Here is a 17,688-nt window from a genome sequence, read left to right on the forward strand (position 1 = left end):
TGATAAAACTTACAGTTGCCTATTTTCAGTACCTTTAAGGATTTGCCTACAGTGGCCTATAGATTTTACTAAACTGAAACTAGTAGAAGCTCAACAGCCAGTGAAAGATGCCTGCCCTTCAATGGCTGAAGAAAGTCAAAGCCACCCCACCCTAACTGCTTTGAATTTGTTTCCCCTCTTATTCAAGTACAGACAAGAATCACAAATTTCTGGGACACATGATAAGAATGACTAAAAGTAAGTACTTGAAGATATAAAATAAGAGCCTGTGTAAGCCCCAACCTTTGTTCTTCCAGGCTGCTGTAGGCTTTGGGATATAATTAATTCAAGGTATGATGAGGTCTGCTAAAAAATAATGTTCTGCAACATAAAGCTCAGCTTAGGCAATCACCCAATAATTCATTTTTGCTTTCTGGGCAGAATTTTTTCTGTACATTAAATGCTTAAACAAGATTGGGTCTATCTTCATCAGGCGAAAGGTAAGTGCATTTCTAAGGGAAGTCCCATGAAAGTTAGGACAGAAAATCACAGAATGGTTTTGGTTGGAAAAGACCTTAAAGACCATCTACTCCAACTCCCCTGCCATGGGCAGGGGCACCTTCCACTAGACCAGGCTGCTCCAAGCCCCATCCTGCCTTTTCTTGAACACCTCCAGTGATGGGGCACCCACAGCTTCACTGGGCAACCTCTGCCAGTGCCTCAACATCCTCACAATGAAGAATTTTTTCCTTATACCTAACTAAACTGGCCCTCTCTCAGTTTAACCCCACTGTCCCTTGTTCTATCACCATATGCCCAGTGAAAAGTCCAACAAATACCTAAGTCACGACTTTTAAATATCTGCTTTCTGTTGACCAACTCCCAGATGGGCACCTGCACAACTGGTTTTGACCTGGAGAGTTTAGGGTTAACAAAGGCTTCTAATTTATAATTTGTCTGTGTCTAAACTAACCTCTCTTATGGTGACTACTGCAACTTACTGTTCCACTCATCTTGTGCTCCTCAGCAACTTTCTCATTTGTAATCTCTTTGAGGCATTAATATTTGTGCTCTGTCTAAAAGGGGCTCTAATTGAAAAGGGTTTTTTTCTCTCTGCATCACTGTAAGCTGGACAGTAACATGAGAGCGAGCTTATGCACCTGAACAATTCCATTATAGTTTTGGAGCATGGATTGATGCACTTTTTCACATGAAGTTGAGCCTGGAGTAGCTGACTACTCAGTATTAATGGTGTGGATTATTAATGCCTTGCCTTGCTGATTACACACATTTGCAACGAAGCGCTCTTCTTCTTTCTGTGTGGCAGGAAACATTTATCAGTATTATTTTTTTAAAAATCACAACGGTATTTGATTACACCCAAATGCTTATGTATTGGTGACATGTCAACAACTGAATTAGAATAGTACCAGGCTTTTAAAATTCAGGACATGTAGGACCATCTGTTTTCTTGTCAACAACCTCAGTCTCTCTCTCCCCATTCCAAACACTTACTGCTCCAAATTTACAAAGTTGTTACTCAATTCCCTTCTTTCTTTGCCCTCCAAAAAACTTCAAAGATAGCAATGAAGGTTTCAAAGTCTTTTTTTTCTTTTACTTCATAATTACTGACATGACTATTTCACCAAGTTTTGTAGCCAGGCTGGCAATTTTCTGCAAGTTCTTCTGAAATTTGCAAGGTCTTATCTCGTTCATGACAAACTCTGTCCTGGAGTCAAGATGGAGGGCATAGGAAACGTGTTCTCCAAATATTTGTTTTGAAATGAAGCCATTTCTGTGTGCTAAAATCAACTGATTATTGCAAGAAGTCATTTACAGTCCAGTGTTTTTCAAGACTGGCACTCGTGTGTACGTACACACATGCTCAGGCCTGGTTCCAGCTGAGCTCTACAAAGTGCAGGGAATGATTTTCATGGGCCCAAGAGCCCTGTCCAAAGAGATGGAGGCCCGTGGCTGCTTTACCTGAATAGTTTCCTTAGAAAGGGAATGGAAGATCACAGCCCTGCTTGTGTTAAGGGCACAGCCAATATTGTTTAGCCAGTTTTGCTTAGATCTCAAATAGACCATTAGAGCAAGCTGTGACATTCAATTTTCTTCCTTAAAACAAAAAATTCTATCAAGCTCAGCCATGCTCTCCCCTTTTACAAATCTGAATATAAGAAAAGATCATTGTCCAAAGTGTGATGCAATTATGATTTCAACAAGTTGAGCATCATTATAGCAAAATCCCCCTCAGCTGATTCTTTTTTTTTAAATCATTTCTTCATTTTTTTGATGCCACATCTGGCATATAGAATACAGATGATCATTTGTTTATATATCTGTCTAAATGCCTCTTCCAAACACAGCCAGATGGAGCCTTTCAAAATCAAATTAATTTCAGATTAATTCACTCTGGACCCACTCCAGTTTCATGACTCTTTGCTTTGAGGCACCATCTAAATTGATTTAAAGTCACGAACTTAAGAGAGCTCAAGTCCTTAGGTACAGAAAAAAAGAGATCCTTCTTGCATATTGCAAGAGTCAGCAAATCAAAAGAGTCCATGATCCCAAGTTTTGGCTCCTTAAAAAAACCCCAGCAAATCAACATAAGAATGCCTTAGACTATACAGTGCCAAATTCATATATAATAAACTTCATATTTCATTCCAGAAAAATCACTTCAGAATTTACATCTTCAGTGCCTTCCTTGCTGAGCCCAATAAAATTTATTGCTCTAATTAAAAAGCAAAATAAAAAAAAGAGTTACTCTAAACCTTGCAATAAGCAATAGTCATGGAAAGATAGGAAACAGGTAATAAAAATCTTCACTGCAAGGGATTTATCTAAGGAACTATAAACAAATGTAGCCTGCAAACACTGTGGACTTGCATACTGTCAATCCTCTGTGGATGCCTTTATTATCGCACTTGTTTCAATTGCAATTTGGGTTTCCATGGAGATGTAACAGTCAACTCTGGAAAATTATAAGATAAATGTCAGGCAGTGATAACAGTGTTAATGAAGCTTCATTGACAAGCAGAACTATGCTTCAAATAATAGGCATATTTCTATTAGCATATGTATAACCTGTCCAGAAAAAGAGAGAAAAAAGAATCCCAACAACAGGGAAAGACAATATTAAAAAATTAAAATGAAATTATGTATATAGATGATACAAGACACACAATGGAACGTCGCATCTATGTGAAAAGATGAATTCCTAACAAACAGAAGAGATGTGTATTCGAAATTTAATTTCCTGATTCCTCTTGAAATTTTTGCACTCAGCTATCAGGCTGAAAAGGCACTTTGCTGACACACGCAGACATATTACTGCATGGTGTGACTCTTGTTTCCTTACAGCGAGGGGCTGCAAGGATCTGCTTCACCAGGCACTTTGAAGCTGCGATTTCATAATGCGCAAATACAGCTGCAGTGGGCTGTTAGAAAGATGCCGACCTCAGTGGAAACACGAATAGCGCACAGACCAGCACGGCCTCCAGAGCTCTCGGGTGTCGCTCGTGCTCAGAGCGGGGTGGCTGCTCCACCACATCTTGATGCATGATGAGTTTAACTGGGGCAACAGCCGTGAGCACTTCAGATGACAGTGTGGTGTGGTCTTGATCTGCTTCTGTGTTAACCAAGCCTGTAAAAGCTGGAGAAGCTGCCAGTCATCTCTGAAGGGCTGTAGCCAACTTTTTTCTTCTGACAGATGGAAAGGTTTTGGTGAACTGGAGGCCAAAGAGGATTTCTGCAGAACAGAAGGAAATGCAGCTCACGCTGCTTTATTTCAACGAGTCAAGCTCTTCATTTGGCCAGGGTGGACTTCCACCCTGCCAAGGGAAGGCAAAAGAGTTTGGCTACTCCTGTACTTGAGGGTTCATTTTGGCAGTCTATCAGAGGCCAGGAGTAGGGCAGGAGTGGGGCGATCCTACCCCAGAGAACGACACAGAATTTTTTGCAGGTGGATAAAATGTGCTAAGATATTCACTGCCTATTCATGAGGCAGTATTGCCTCTGTCTGGACAACCAAGAGGTGCTAGAGGTTGGTCCTCTCTCTTCTCATCCCACTATTTGGCCTTGGGAATTGTAGTCCCTTGCCTGCCTGTGTAACTCTGTCAGGTAGTGTCAATCCTCCCATCTCCTCCTCCTCCATCTTTGAAAACAAGGTTCTGGTATTAGAACAGTGTTAGAGGGGCTACAGATTAAATGGTGAAACCGAAAATCAGGATCAGGCTTGGTTCAGCAGCAGAGGAAGGTGAAATCTTAAACATACAAGCAAAGAAGAAAATCTGTATCCCTCCAAAGGCTTGATGTTAAAGCATGTGGGCAGGAAAAACGTCAGGAACTGTGGGGAAACTCTCAAATGTAACTGGGAAGTATAACCTGATGAAGCTGTAGCTCAACCAAAAATCCGTATGTAGGACAGAAAACAAGCTGACTTTGCCATTTCAATGAAAAATACAGCAAGGGAAGCGGGACTGCAGGCAGAGTTGTTTTGCTCTTTTTCCCTTCCTCTCCTCAAAACACCTCTGCTCCTCCTACCTCATCTAAATTCTGCTTATTTAGTAAAGGAAAACATGAATGTTGTCTGGAAAACACTTTCCAGGTCTTCAGGGAGAAGTCATGTTTATCCAGACAAGTTTTAGGGGGCAGAAAAGGGAGTTGTAGAAGTGCCCAGTCTTTCTGCAGAGCAGATCTCAGCTCTGATCAGATTGCTGGATAAATACAAAATCAATAGAGGGGTTTTTTTCTAAGTTGTATTACAAGGAAACTTAAAAAAATCCAAAAGTTTCCCTTTTTCTGACTCTTTTCTAACTGCTCCTCAATATAACAAATGAGAAAAATCTAAGTACCTCATTAGATTGCTACTAAAATGTCAATAGTTAGAAAGTGATTTTCCCCGGTGAGTTTTCAATATACTTATAACTCACTCTAGTGCTTTCTGGGGGAGGGAGAAAACATCTAAAACATCTAGTGGTAGTTGATTCTATGTAGCAGCACAAATATCCCTGCCAGCTTCGTGGAAGACAGAATAATAAGTAAAACTTGAGTCTGGCTTCAACTTCAGATGGGCAAGACTTACACGCTCCTGCCAGGGTCAAATGGTGGCAGAACCAGCTCCCACCAGGCATGCAACCACAATATGTAAATTAAAGAAAAGAAACTGGATGTGAAGGCAGAATACTGAGCAATTTTTAATGAAGAAAACCAAACGTGTGCCGTGTGGAACGCATTGTATGCACTGCAAAACAGGCCAATTTGTCTTAATTTCTCACTTATTGAAATTTCTAAATTCCATTGCAATGTGTTTTCTAGCATCTTCAAAGGATTCATTTTCCTTTGTATTTTGGGTTACAAACAGTTTTACTTTTACATCCAAAGAGAGACCTGCTATACAAGAGGTCAGTAGCACCAGCAGACAAGTAGTCAACAACAAATCTGAGCTTTTAAAGTAAACCCTCATTATAGTTTAAGATTTAATTTAGTCCCTTATTTTTTCTCTATTATTGCAAATAAGATGTTTTGCTCTGCCGGTTGTGCTGTTCTTTTGAAGCTCACAAGAAAATAAACAACTACACATAATTAGGAAAGGAGCAACTCCCCCCCTTAAAGGCATCATTCAAACAAACAAAATGAGAAAAACTGGTTTAAATTTTCCTAATAAACATACCCTGAAAAATCCTAACAAAAATACACCCTAGCACACACATGTACACAGACTTCCCAAGTCATATGGCAGTCATTTATGGGGACACATCTGACTTCAAAGACCTTTTAATTGTGAGTTTGAAGGGCACTCCATGCAAATGCAGCATTGGGAAAACATGGAAAAAAACGAGAGCTGCCATTCTGAACTGTTTTGCCAAATGGAAAGGAGAATACAGCTTGAAAAGTTGCCAAAAGTCCATGTTTTTAAGGTCATCATAAATAATTGCAGTTGGAAAAAATTAAAAGGTTGAGATAACTTCTAAAATGTAGTCTTTGGACAAAATCTAATCCTAGTGGATATTTATTTGCTCTGGAGGTTTTATTCACAAGTAAAAATGAACCCAGGTCTTAGGGATTTGCTGGCACTTTTACAGAAGAAATGGGAAAAGAGGAGATGGGGAAAAAAACCCAGAAATACCATCCACATAATTTTGACTACCCCATAATATACAAAGACTCTTAACTCCAATACCCCTGTCCAAGAGAAAAGGTAGTTAAACAGTTGTGGATATATTTTTAAGCTCCTTGTAACATGCTCGACCTGTGGAAACTTGGCCAGCTCAGGTTTGGCTGGCTGTCAGCAGCAGTGTGAAACACAGTGCGATTTATAGAAATCTCTGTCATCACACCACAGGGTTAATTTCTTTCCTTCTTTTTTCTCCTTCCCTCCTGCCCCTGAAAGTGGAAAACTCTTATTTGTGATGACAAGTCTTTGGAAAGCTGGAGGATTAGTAACACCATGTGGTTCCCTAAGATCTCTAGCCCTTTTCCAACTGTTTTTTCGTATAACCCTTCTCTGTATGGTCATCGGCACCTTCTCTCAACAGATGGAAAAAGGGAAGAACCTGCCCCAGGGCAGTTGGAGGGACCAGGATGCTGGCAATGGAAGAATACAGACTTGAAGCTCACAGGTCTCAGCTGCCTGATACAAGAAACCAAGGGGAATCCAAGCATCAAATATGGGATTTTAATAATATGAGCATTTATTTTAATGATTTGAAGGCTGAACCTGCTGGGCTTGTCACTGTAAGTAAGAGATATGGAGAAAGAAACGATGAAGCCTGAATTTTCATTCTGACTGCCACCACTGGAGAGCTGTGGATTTGTGCTCATTCTGGTCTAAGGCAGGGAAGGATATCTGTGCCCTGTGCCCACACAATAACTTAGGATAGGCAGCCACCAGCTGGGCAGCAGGTCAGCTCTCAACACCGAGCACAGAGCTTCACTCGAGCAATTTCAAATTCATTGAGAGGGGTATTACTCACAGATTATTTTAAGGCACGTCAGTTTTCTTGCTATAACCATCCTTCAGAGGAGACGAAATCTAATAGAAGAACAAAGCTGGGAAGTGTGTCTAATGGCACAGAGCAGAGAACTATGCAACAAAAAAACCTGTTTCTCAGCCACACTCTTTCGTAAGTCTCTTCCCTTTGCTGTGTTTATCTCCCTCACCTTTGAATTATGATCCCATCCCAACAAAGAATTCTAAAACACTCAGAGGAAACCACTACATAAATGCCAAACCATTATGTTATTAAAGGAAAAAAACAACAACCCTTTCATGGTATTTTTTTTAACTTGATGCAATTCTAATTTTTCTTTTAAAGGCGGTGTTTGAATATTATGAAATACAGCAGAAGTAAAGTACTTTCCAAAGCCACTACTACTATTTGCATTGCAAGAGCATCTCTGAGGCCCCAAACAATGCTGCCTGCTTTCTAAGTAGCAGACCCAGTTTTATTTTTAAGCCCAGATTTTTTCCTAATATTTTCATACGTTAGGAAACATGACAGGAATTCTCAGACTATCTTAATAGACAGTCAAGAAATAAAGGGGAGAAGGGGACTGTCAGAGACTGAAATTATATTTTACAACTTAAATATTTTCTTAAAGGACTTTTAAAACTGTATTGCAAAAGCTGCAGAGAAGACTCCCACACCCTGAATGGGGCCCTGACTGAGGCCTGACACGGATCGCTGATGAAGGTAAGATAAAGTAACAACTCAGGACTGGGGACATTGACAAAGCTCAAGCTTAACACCTCCAAGATGAGGACCACAGCCCCAGGGCTATCAGCTGCCAGGCTCACACAGACCCTCCACCAAAGGGCGGGAGGGAGGAGAGGCTTTGGGTGTGTGTTGGAAACGCCTCTGGTCAGAGGCGCAGTGACTGCCCATCCTCCACTGTGCAGAGGAGCCCAGCTGAGGGGTCCTCACCGGGGGGAAGGAAGCTTATCCACAGCAGGAGGGGGTGACATGGCCCATCACAGGGGCCCCCCTCAAAGGGGTCCCCAGACCCTGCACCAGAGATGATGCAACAGACCCTCAGTGTTGCAAGGGACAGTGTGTCAAGCTAGCCCCTGTAAGAAAGACACGTGGGCGTTCCCACCTGGCCCAAAGTGTATATTAATCCACGGAGTTCTGTACTCTTCAGCGTGTGGCAGTGTGTGGTGGCGTGTGGCGGCGTGTGGCGGCGTGTGGTGTGGCAGCGTGGCATGGCGTGTGGCACCATGTAGTGGCGTGGCCACGGCGGCGATGGGGGACCCTCACCACCAGCAGACCAGATGGAGGGGAGCAACGAGACATCGTTGGGACCCTCGGATGGGTGATCTGCTTCCACCTAACCCCTGTCACCTCTCCCTGGTCCCCCACCCCCCACGCACACTTCTTTTTTCCATTTCTTTCTCTCTTTCCCCTTATCTTTGCCTCTCTACTATTAAATAAAATACATCAATTTTTTGGCATCAACATCTAACCTTGTTTGGTTTTAATCTCGTTTCTGGAGATATTTTGAACCTTCTAAGTTCTTTCCGGTTTATGTGCAGAGACTTAGCTTGCTTTGCTTTTCTGGGTTTAAGCCGGATCGTAACAGGGACACAGCAGGTCTGAGTTCACTTAGCCTATAATGTCTGGAATTTTTAATTTACTGGTTTCTACCAAGCACCTTCATTAATGAGCCCAAGATCTTTAATGCTTCTTTAATTGTCTGTGCTTCCATCTTTCCATGATTGGACTGAATATCAATACAGTTGGCTGAAACAGTTGCTGCTCTACTAGAAGGTCAGACAGTCTTGGGGGGTTTCCTGGGCAGAATGGGAATGTATTCCCTGAAATTTCAAGGTAGAAGGGAATGCAACTCTAATGTGCCAGCTCACATCTCGCATTACTCTGTATTTTCTAGGCATTTATCCAGTAGATGCCTTGCTATCCTTTCTTATTTAATTCAATGATGCATTCTTCTATAGACTTGCGCTAGGGCTGAGACGTTAATTAAAACTACCTTGAAATATTAGCAGCTACATAGCATTTGATTGGTAGGAGAAAAATAGTTGGGTATGAAAATTAGTATTAGCTGTTAAATTAATTATTATAAAAATTAAAATAAATTCTTATTCAATAAATTTTAATTGCCTGGGGCATTTTTATTAACAACAGGGATTAGCAAATATAATATATACAATACATTGTATAAGTAACAGAGAGAATAATCAGGGCTGACAGAGTACTTTTGCTTGTTTCAGAACACATACACTGCTCACATGGAGAAGGAACAGATTACAAGGAGCTTCCCCGTAGCCACATGCAGCTGTAAAAGCTCGGAGTCAGCAATGGCAGCGCACTGACAGCTAAATCAAAACTATACATCCTTGAGGAGCCATTTCGTCTAAATCACAGCTTCTGATTCCTCATCTTATGTGGTCAATGGGCCTGCATTTCTTAAAAATGGGAGCACTGGTGGAGGTAGGAATGAGGCTTCAGGAGAGCTGTTTTTGTGAGCTCTGTTCCACAAGTGCTGCAGAAATGTACACAAAGCTTTACAAATGACCTCATTTTTACTAGGAAAGGACAGCTCAGCTCTGTTCTACATTTTCCTGAACTGAAAGGAAGGCCCCACAGCCAAACTGTCATGTCTAATCATTGTGTTGCCAGAGAGTGTTTAAAACAAACAACTTTTTTCTGTTTTTTTCCCTCTCTCTTAATACAAAGCCACAGAGCAATTGTTGTGTTTTCAGAGAGTGGGAGCTGTTTTTTTTATCACATAGCCAAGACACCAGAACAGCAGTTTTTCCCAGTGCAATGAATGAGCTTTATAAGGATAAATTTTCACCTCATTAATGATCTGAGCTGATTATTCCCTTCCCCCACTTTTCCTTTTAGGTCATGGATCAAATGTGACCCACTTTTCTTGAATGCTTTCCCACCATCTATTTTTCCCCTTAGAGTAGAAAGCCAGTTGCTAAGGACACATTACAAAGCAGCCATGCAACCACTAAATATCTGCCCCCAAACACACACACACACACATATACTTTTCTTCTCCCCTGCCTTTATGATATTTCCCCCCTCTCATCATCTACAAGATCCCGCTTTACATTCAGGAAAGCCAACAACAGAACTGCTTATAAGGACAGGCTTAGCACGAGAATAGGATTTTCTAATGACTACAGAGACTCCCGGGGCCCTTCATATTTAAAAAAATATAAAGACAGCAGCCTTGGTTTTTAATTACTCCTAATTCTAAATCTCATGGCCTTAAACACAATAGCTCTTTCAACTCGGAAAAAAAATGACACTAATCAGTAACAGAGTCCCCTGCGCAACCTGCTAGTCCTCTGCTGGCATTGCAATGCTTGCACTGCTTTGATTTTTCAAGGTTGACCAATGAGTCAGCAAAGCCAAGACAACTTAAAAGCATTAAATCATGCAACTAAAATGTTTCTTTCCAATACAGCGCTGGATGGATTGCAATTAGCAAGGGGAATCAGTACAAGGCAAATATTGTAAGAGCAGAGAGAGAGAGAGAAATAGGGAATTAAAGGAGATGGTGTTCATTTTGCAACAAATGAGCCCCAGAGTTAAGGTATTTGTGGTTTAATATAGCCCCTCTTACCAACCAGGTAAGGAATGTAATTAAAACGCATTAAAGTTCAGTTGCTGAAGCTCAACAGAAACAAAATGAAGATTTAACTCATCTGCTCTACTTCCGTCTGAGTAGCCAACTAATATTCCTACTTGGTGCAAAGTCCTGTGAAATGGAAGACTTGTGTTGTTCTGTAGTGCTTTCTAAGAAAATCCTTCTCCTTGGCATTTATAAAAGAAAAGATGTCATTCCAAGTGTCGCATTGAAAAATTAAACAGAACTATGTAACACTGCAGCTACTTGGATTTGTCTGACTGTTTCAGCTTTCCATGTCATTTATTACACTTCCCAGTAGGATTGTGCAACACCTTGGAGTTTCTATAACCAGTACCTCATTCCTTTAGCAAACAGAGGTACGCTATATGATTAAATGTTTCATGTATATAGATTCACATCTGAATTACAGTTACACAGTGGACAAGATTGAGGATTTGGTCACAGCTGTAATTCTACTTCATGCCACCCACTCTTTTTCCACAGAACATCCACAACATCCTTTCTCCTAACTTTCACAGAGATGACAGAAATCATAACTGCAATGGGATTTTCCATTTAGCAGGACGATGAACACGTACATCAGACCTGAATTGCACCACTGACACTGTGGAAAGATTAGAGTCACAGGCATCCAAGCAAAATGAACCGTAAATACAATTACTGTTGAACTATCAATGAGCAAACTAAGCATGGATTTCAAGCAGTGGCAGTCTAACAGCCTCCTGAAAAGAAGAATAAAATTCTGTTGATTGCAGGAGTCCCTGAATTCAGACAAAAATCTCCAGTTTTGGATTGAAGGAATAATAGTCTGAATAACAGACTTTTACTCTCAATACCAAGTGAGCTGCCCACAAGAAAGACAACCCTGACCTATGGCTGAGGCTTCCAGACACCTCAAAGAGAAAGTCCATCAAGCTCCTTAGATGTGTATTGAAAGCATGGAAGGCTTCCATTCCCTGGAGGAAATTGAAGGGAAAAGCCATCATTTTTCCATCTGAAGAAAGCAACCAAAGCTATTTTTCTGGACATTGGGATAACTTTCTGTAAGTTTGACCAAATTTTCTTCTTTATACTAACCCCTATTCCTCCACTTCCGTTTGTATTCACAGGGTTTTTTTCCTATCACTTCTCTCTTGAATTGTCCTTAATACACCTTTTATTTGCATTTAATGCATTTGTTCATCATTAAACTGATGATTCCACTAAAAATACACCAATAAGAAAGGCAACCATGGCAACTGGCCCTTATTACTGCATCATTTCTGGGCAGGATTCTGAAACCAGATTAAGTGACAGCAACTTCAAAGTGTTTGAACATCAGGTTCCTAGCACCATGTTTAATCATTTTTGAACACTGCTTGAATTCCCAACAGCTCCCTTCCAGTCTGAATAACTGTTACCCAAAAATAAATGTGCTGTAAACTGTTGATCTCTTTTCTCTTGACTGTTTTTGTCAAATTGCTTTCAAGCACCTGTGATATTCTCCAGCTGCCACTGCATGTTGCTCGTTTGCTTAACTTCGTAAGAAGAAACACACGAGTCACATGCAGGAAAAAGTCATCTTATCATTCAATCCTTCCAGTAGCCAAGGCAGAGCTGTCCTCTGGAGTGAACTGGTTATCTGTTTACTTGATGAATTCTGAAAGACACTCCACTTCCATATCCCCCAGTCGCCAACAGTGGCTGAGCTCCCACCAGAGCTCCTATGCAAATCAAAGTAAGGACAGCGAGGCATCAATTTTGCCACTCAGTTCTGTTCTGGAAGAGATGCCAGGCAGCAGCATTCAACTGCTCTGTTTTGTTGTTTAGTGCCTTGCATCATCATTCCACTGGTATATGCAAGCAGTGACTGTTTTCCAAAGGGAGACATGGGGAGCCAGGTTACAATGCAGAGAAGAACACTCATTACTGTAAATTAAAATCCTTAAACAAATCACCAACAGTGAAACAATCTCTGCTTCGATTACACTGTTAGCTAGCACATCCAGGCTTTTCTTGCTTTGGCCAGAAATACTGAAGCCATGATTGATCTAATCTGTAATCATGTTGTTTATTTCAAATTAGACATAATATAAAAAGCGTAACAGTGAGTATATGTATATTCATAGCACCACTGCAGACATCCAAAAGGAACTCTATTTTATCCCTGCTGCTTTGCATTTTAGCCTCATTTCCTCCCTTTTACTGTCTATGGTAAATACAATATTTGCTTTTAGAGTTCTGACTCTCCAGGGATTATAAAGGAAAAGTACTTAACAGAGAGATTATCTTTCTGGTGTTGCAATGTACAAATGAAAATTGTTACATTAATGGCACTATACAGTCATGTTCAAACACCATTAAGTACCTCTCCAGAAAACCAAAGGAAAGGGAATGATGAACTCCAGCATAGTTCTGCCTCGACTTGCAAGTATATTTGTGTTTCTCCCTCCTCTCCATGCAAATGACTCTCTGGAAAGGAATTTCCAGACTTTCTTTTCCTTTCATTAACACTTTATAGCCTGCAATAAGAGTAACAGGAAATATTAATACTTAGGAAGCACAGACAGCAAATTCTCTGAAGAATGCAAGGTCTGTAAAACTGAAATCGAAATTCTGCACAAATATGGATTTACATCATCAGCTCAAATTGAGGCCCACTTTCACACCTACAAACCCCAACCCTGGGTGTCTGCTTTCAGTTTAAAAGCATGCAACAAACTGCCTTCAAACACATCAAGACGCACTACTTTGTTCTGTTGTAAATTTCTCTTCTTCCATGGGTTTAAGGCTTATTTTTAGCTCCTTTAAATCCGAATAGGTCAGATGTATATCTGCTAATGAGTATTGGTAATTAAGGTTTCAAACCACACAGCAGCAATCCAACACTTTCATGTTGCTGATATCTCTCTATATTTGTGTATATTTTCAGAGCAATATCTGAGAGTCCTATTTGATTGAATTTCATTAAGTTCTTCAAGGCTAAAGTTACTTGTGAAAGCTCAAAATATAACTAAGCATAGATTTTTGTCCTTTTATTCTTTGCAAACCTTTAAAATTGTTCTATATATTAGTCTTTCACTTAGCATAAAAATTTAGAAATTTATATTCCAAGACTATAAATTCCAGTTATAATTTTTGTTATATTTTGCCATGCATTAAAATGGAAAACATAAAAGATTATTATTGAGATCATTATTAATATTATTTTTGTATTTGAGTGCTTAGAAATACTACAGCAAGAACATTTACATGTGCTGAAGAAGCTTGATTATAAAGCTTGGCTAAACTTATTGGAAAAGCTGCAATCATAGCTCAGTTACTTCCGAGAAAACGTTTTGGGAAAACTCAGCATATTTCATTTTTCCCTCTTATAATTTGGAGATATGTGTCTAGCTTTGTCAAGTGCTTTGAAAGAGCATGTGAGAAAACTGGGAGTTTTACAGGTGCGAAATATGTCAAGGAATGCAAAAAGAAATGCTCCCCTTTCCCACAGATTTCAATTTCAGTCATTCACAAGAACTGGCCAGGCCTCTGTGAGGTCTGCTCAAACATAATTTCATTTGTATGTGTCTGCTACCCCCTGCACAGTGTAGGAAATAAAGAAGAAACGAAAGAAAGCCTCAGCATGTTCCTGAAATTAATTTTCATGATAGGAGCAATTGAGTCCATCTACTAAGGTACTTATAATTACATTACATCGCTACTTGGAAGAAAAATGGCCAGCTATATTCTAAGAAAATATTAACCCCATCAGCCCAATCACAAATCACTACATTTAATGTATTCTTCCTTTTATTAAGACCCACAAGGTGCCCATTAGAGGCACCTTCACTGCCATCCTAAATCACTTCTAATTATCAGATGAGCAAAAACACGACGGAAATGTTATTTCACATCTTCGAATGAAAGGCTCTTTGCTCCAAAAGACATGTCAGCACTGGATGATTTACTCCATGATTTTGTTTACTGCCTTCAACTTTCATTAGTGTTAAAAGAGCTAAGATTGTTTTTCTGACTGCTGAGATTTCCTAGGAGATAAGAACCACACAAACACTGAACTCTCCACCTCCTGCAGTGGGCCAGGGAAGATAAAAGGTGAAAGGCAGGGTGCAACCTCCCATGGCTTTGCTGTTTTGGGTCGTTTTGTCACAGTTCTGGCTTTCTAGGGAATGGAGATGGAAAAGGGCAGGAGCTGTGCCAAGGTTTCCCATGCCTCATCCTACTCCCGCCTTGCCCTCTTGCCCCTCTCCTGCGTCAGGTTTGCTTCAGACTCGAGGCTTTTCGTTTGTCCCACATTCCTGCCGTCCCACAACAAAATAAGCAGGAATTTTGAACACATTAAGTGTCTGAACTTGTTCTTTTATTCCTGGTTAAGCCTCTCATTGAGGTTTTTGTGTTCTTCTAAAGAGATTGAAATTAATGCTTGATAGATTTTTAGCAAAATATGTATTGCTACCTAATTTTCACTCTAAGGTTTTGACTAAGCTTTCAAAAAATACTAGGAGCATTTTTCAGGAGTAAAACCTTCTAGCTGAAGAAAACAGCTATTTCCTAAATCATCAGTCACTGCAAGATTTATACATGTTTAATCCCATTCAGACACATTAATACCCTCTCAAGCTAAAACAAAGAAGCAAAGTATGACAACAACATATTACTAACAAGAGGGAATTAAAAGAATTAATCTGGTGTTTCTCTCCTGGAATTTTTGTGTGCGATGGCATGACAAGTCCCTGAGCATCCTAATCTCATTGGATCTGCTTTGATTTAGGGTTTGGAGCAGATGATCCCAGAGGTCCAAACTTACATTACTCAGTGGTCTAGATATCAGCACCCTGCAGAAAATTTGCTGAAAAAGGAGAAAATGATTTAGGAATTAAAGTGTATTTCCTTGGAGGAAAGGGATTTTTTTTTTTTTTTAAATCAGACTTGATATAATTTTTTCTTTGTAATATTGTTTATTCCCTATGGGTTTATTCGCTATGCCATTATGCATAAGTGAAGCCTGATTCTCCCACATAGAAAAGGTGGTACAGACATTGATCCCTCCAAGCCCAAAAATGCTACAAACTTCCAATACTTTGCATTTCAGCTCTGTGCCTGCTGCTTGCTCAGTACACACATATTGCAATATGTGATCAGGAAGCCCATGATACCCATTCGATCATGGGAAGCAAGAGCTGGAATTTCTGGGGATGGCACTCATTTTCTCTGGCATTGGATGAATCATAACTCTTCAATATCTAGAAGAGCTATGATCCTATCTATCCATATCAGAGACGTAACATACACCTTCTATTTAGAAGCTCTGTACATGATTCATTACCATGACACAGATAGATAAGAGAATCTATGGCTTTATTATCCAGGAATTGTACTATGGTATGATATTTTACTAGAGGAAATGCAAACATTATTCTGCTAAACCTTCTCTGTGCCATTCTGCAATGTTGTTATTAACATTCACACACAACAATAAAAACTTATGGGCATTCACAAGCAGTAGTTATATCATTTATAATACAATGATAAAGCTGAACACTATAATTGTAATTTGTCAAAATAGAAAAAAGGGTACAAATAGAAACCAAAATACATTTTTTAAACCATGATGAGGTACCAGAAAAAGAAGTAGTTTGCCATTAAAATGATGCAAGTGGTGTGCATAGAAATCCTGAAATCAAAAAGCCAAACACTGAAGCCAAGACCGTTGATCTGCATCTCCTCAGCCTATGTTGGAGTGAATGATTAAAAGCTTCTATTTGAGGTGACTTATTACAAAACAAAGTACATGAAAAAATACTTTAGTGCTTCCCACTGTGACCGCCCTCATATTGGTGGGTCAGGAAGAGAAGGAAACCAGATTGCCCAAAGCTTCTCATTTTGATTGCAAGCTAAAAACGACTTCCACAACTTCCTTAACTTCCTTCTAGCTTTCGGCCACTTGTCAATACTTTGCATTTATCATTTTTGCAAGAAATGATAAATGATTTCTAGGCTGAAATCATCCACTGAAAACAGTAAATAACAAGCTATGAAATTTAGTTAACTCTCTTTCACCTCTCTTTCTCCAGGGCTGGCCTAGAGCAGGAAAAAAAGCAGGTTGCCAAAGAATCAGCTCTTCTGGAGCCTGTGTACTACATGCAATTCAAGCATCAGTCCAGAAAGGGAAATGCCTCAGTCCAGAAAGCACCATAAGGGAATACATTTCCTGGCCTGATCTTCTATTTCAGCAGCTTGGGAGCCAGAAAAACCATCATACTGGATGTCCTCCTTCTGCACACAAACAGAATGGACACCTCTTATGTATATATAAACAAAAGAAGGGTCTATAAATCATGTTTTCTAAATATCATTTTGTAATCGGCTTCCACTTAGAATACACAGTACAGTCCAAAAGTGAAAAGATATACCTCATTTTTCAAAAATGAAAGGCAGTGATAACTTATTTGTATTTAATCTGTTGCTTACATTTTAAAAACATTGTGAGCATTATATCCAAATAAATATTTATCACTGTAGTACACCTTCCTCTTGTTGTTGGTTAGCCTGTAAACCCAACCCATACCTTAGAAAGATCTTAACTACAAACAAGCATCTCAGCAGTTCACTACACATGGAAGCAAGTCAAGCAAAAACCAAATCAAGTGTCTCCCATCTGAACAAAAATCTGGTGCAATTCACTTCAAACACGCTTCTCTCTTGGCTTCCAAAACACCACTTTGCTGCTCTCTTCTTGGTCCCCAGTTGCCTCTTTGCCAAATGTTACACATATTTATAAGAGGTTAAAATAGAAACAAAACACTACCAACGACCAACCAAGAAACCCAACACCGCATAAGGGGGAGGACAAACAGTGGAGCCAGATGCAGCAGCTTGCTTTTACTGTCTCTTTGCTCTTGGGAAAATGCAATAGTGGCTTCTGAATATTAATTGAATAAGGAGCTGTGCAAATTCCAGCTGTTGCCCTTGCACTGGGGTCTGGAAGACGGGTGTTTTCTCAGCCCCCCGTTTCATTCCCGGACTCCCAGAAACGCTGCACATATGTAGCCCTGCAAGTTGCACAATTTAATTCTGTAATCCGTCTGCGAAACT

The 17,688-nt window shown here is 40.0% G+C and overlaps 1 protein-coding gene across 17 annotated transcripts in view; it reads right to left on the bottom strand.

The window, feature by feature from the left end:
* CELF2 (CUGBP Elav-like family member 2) overlaps positions 1 to 17,688 on the bottom strand; it is a 550,002-nt gene that overhangs the window by 140,466 nt on the left and 391,848 nt on the right. For 4 of the 17 annotated variants that reach the window (XM_032105233.1, XM_032105232.1, XM_032105229.1 and 1 more), the window contains exon 1: positions 12,959 to 13,046. The exons of 11 other annotated variants lie outside the window; for them this stretch is intronic. The gene's annotated coding sequence lies outside the window, so the exon portion shown is untranslated. Of the gene's footprint in view, positions 1 to 12,958; positions 13,047 to 17,688 lie in introns of those variants that run through there. 2 more of the 17 variants (XM_032105230.1, XM_032105234.1) reach the window with 2 other exon arrangements.

Source organism: Corvus moneduloides, chromosome 4 (assembly GCF_009650955.1).
Source record: "Corvus moneduloides isolate bCorMon1 chromosome 4, bCorMon1.pri, whole genome shotgun sequence".
In the NCBI taxonomy this organism is placed as follows: domain Eukaryota; kingdom Metazoa; phylum Chordata; class Aves; order Passeriformes; family Corvidae; genus Corvus; species Corvus moneduloides.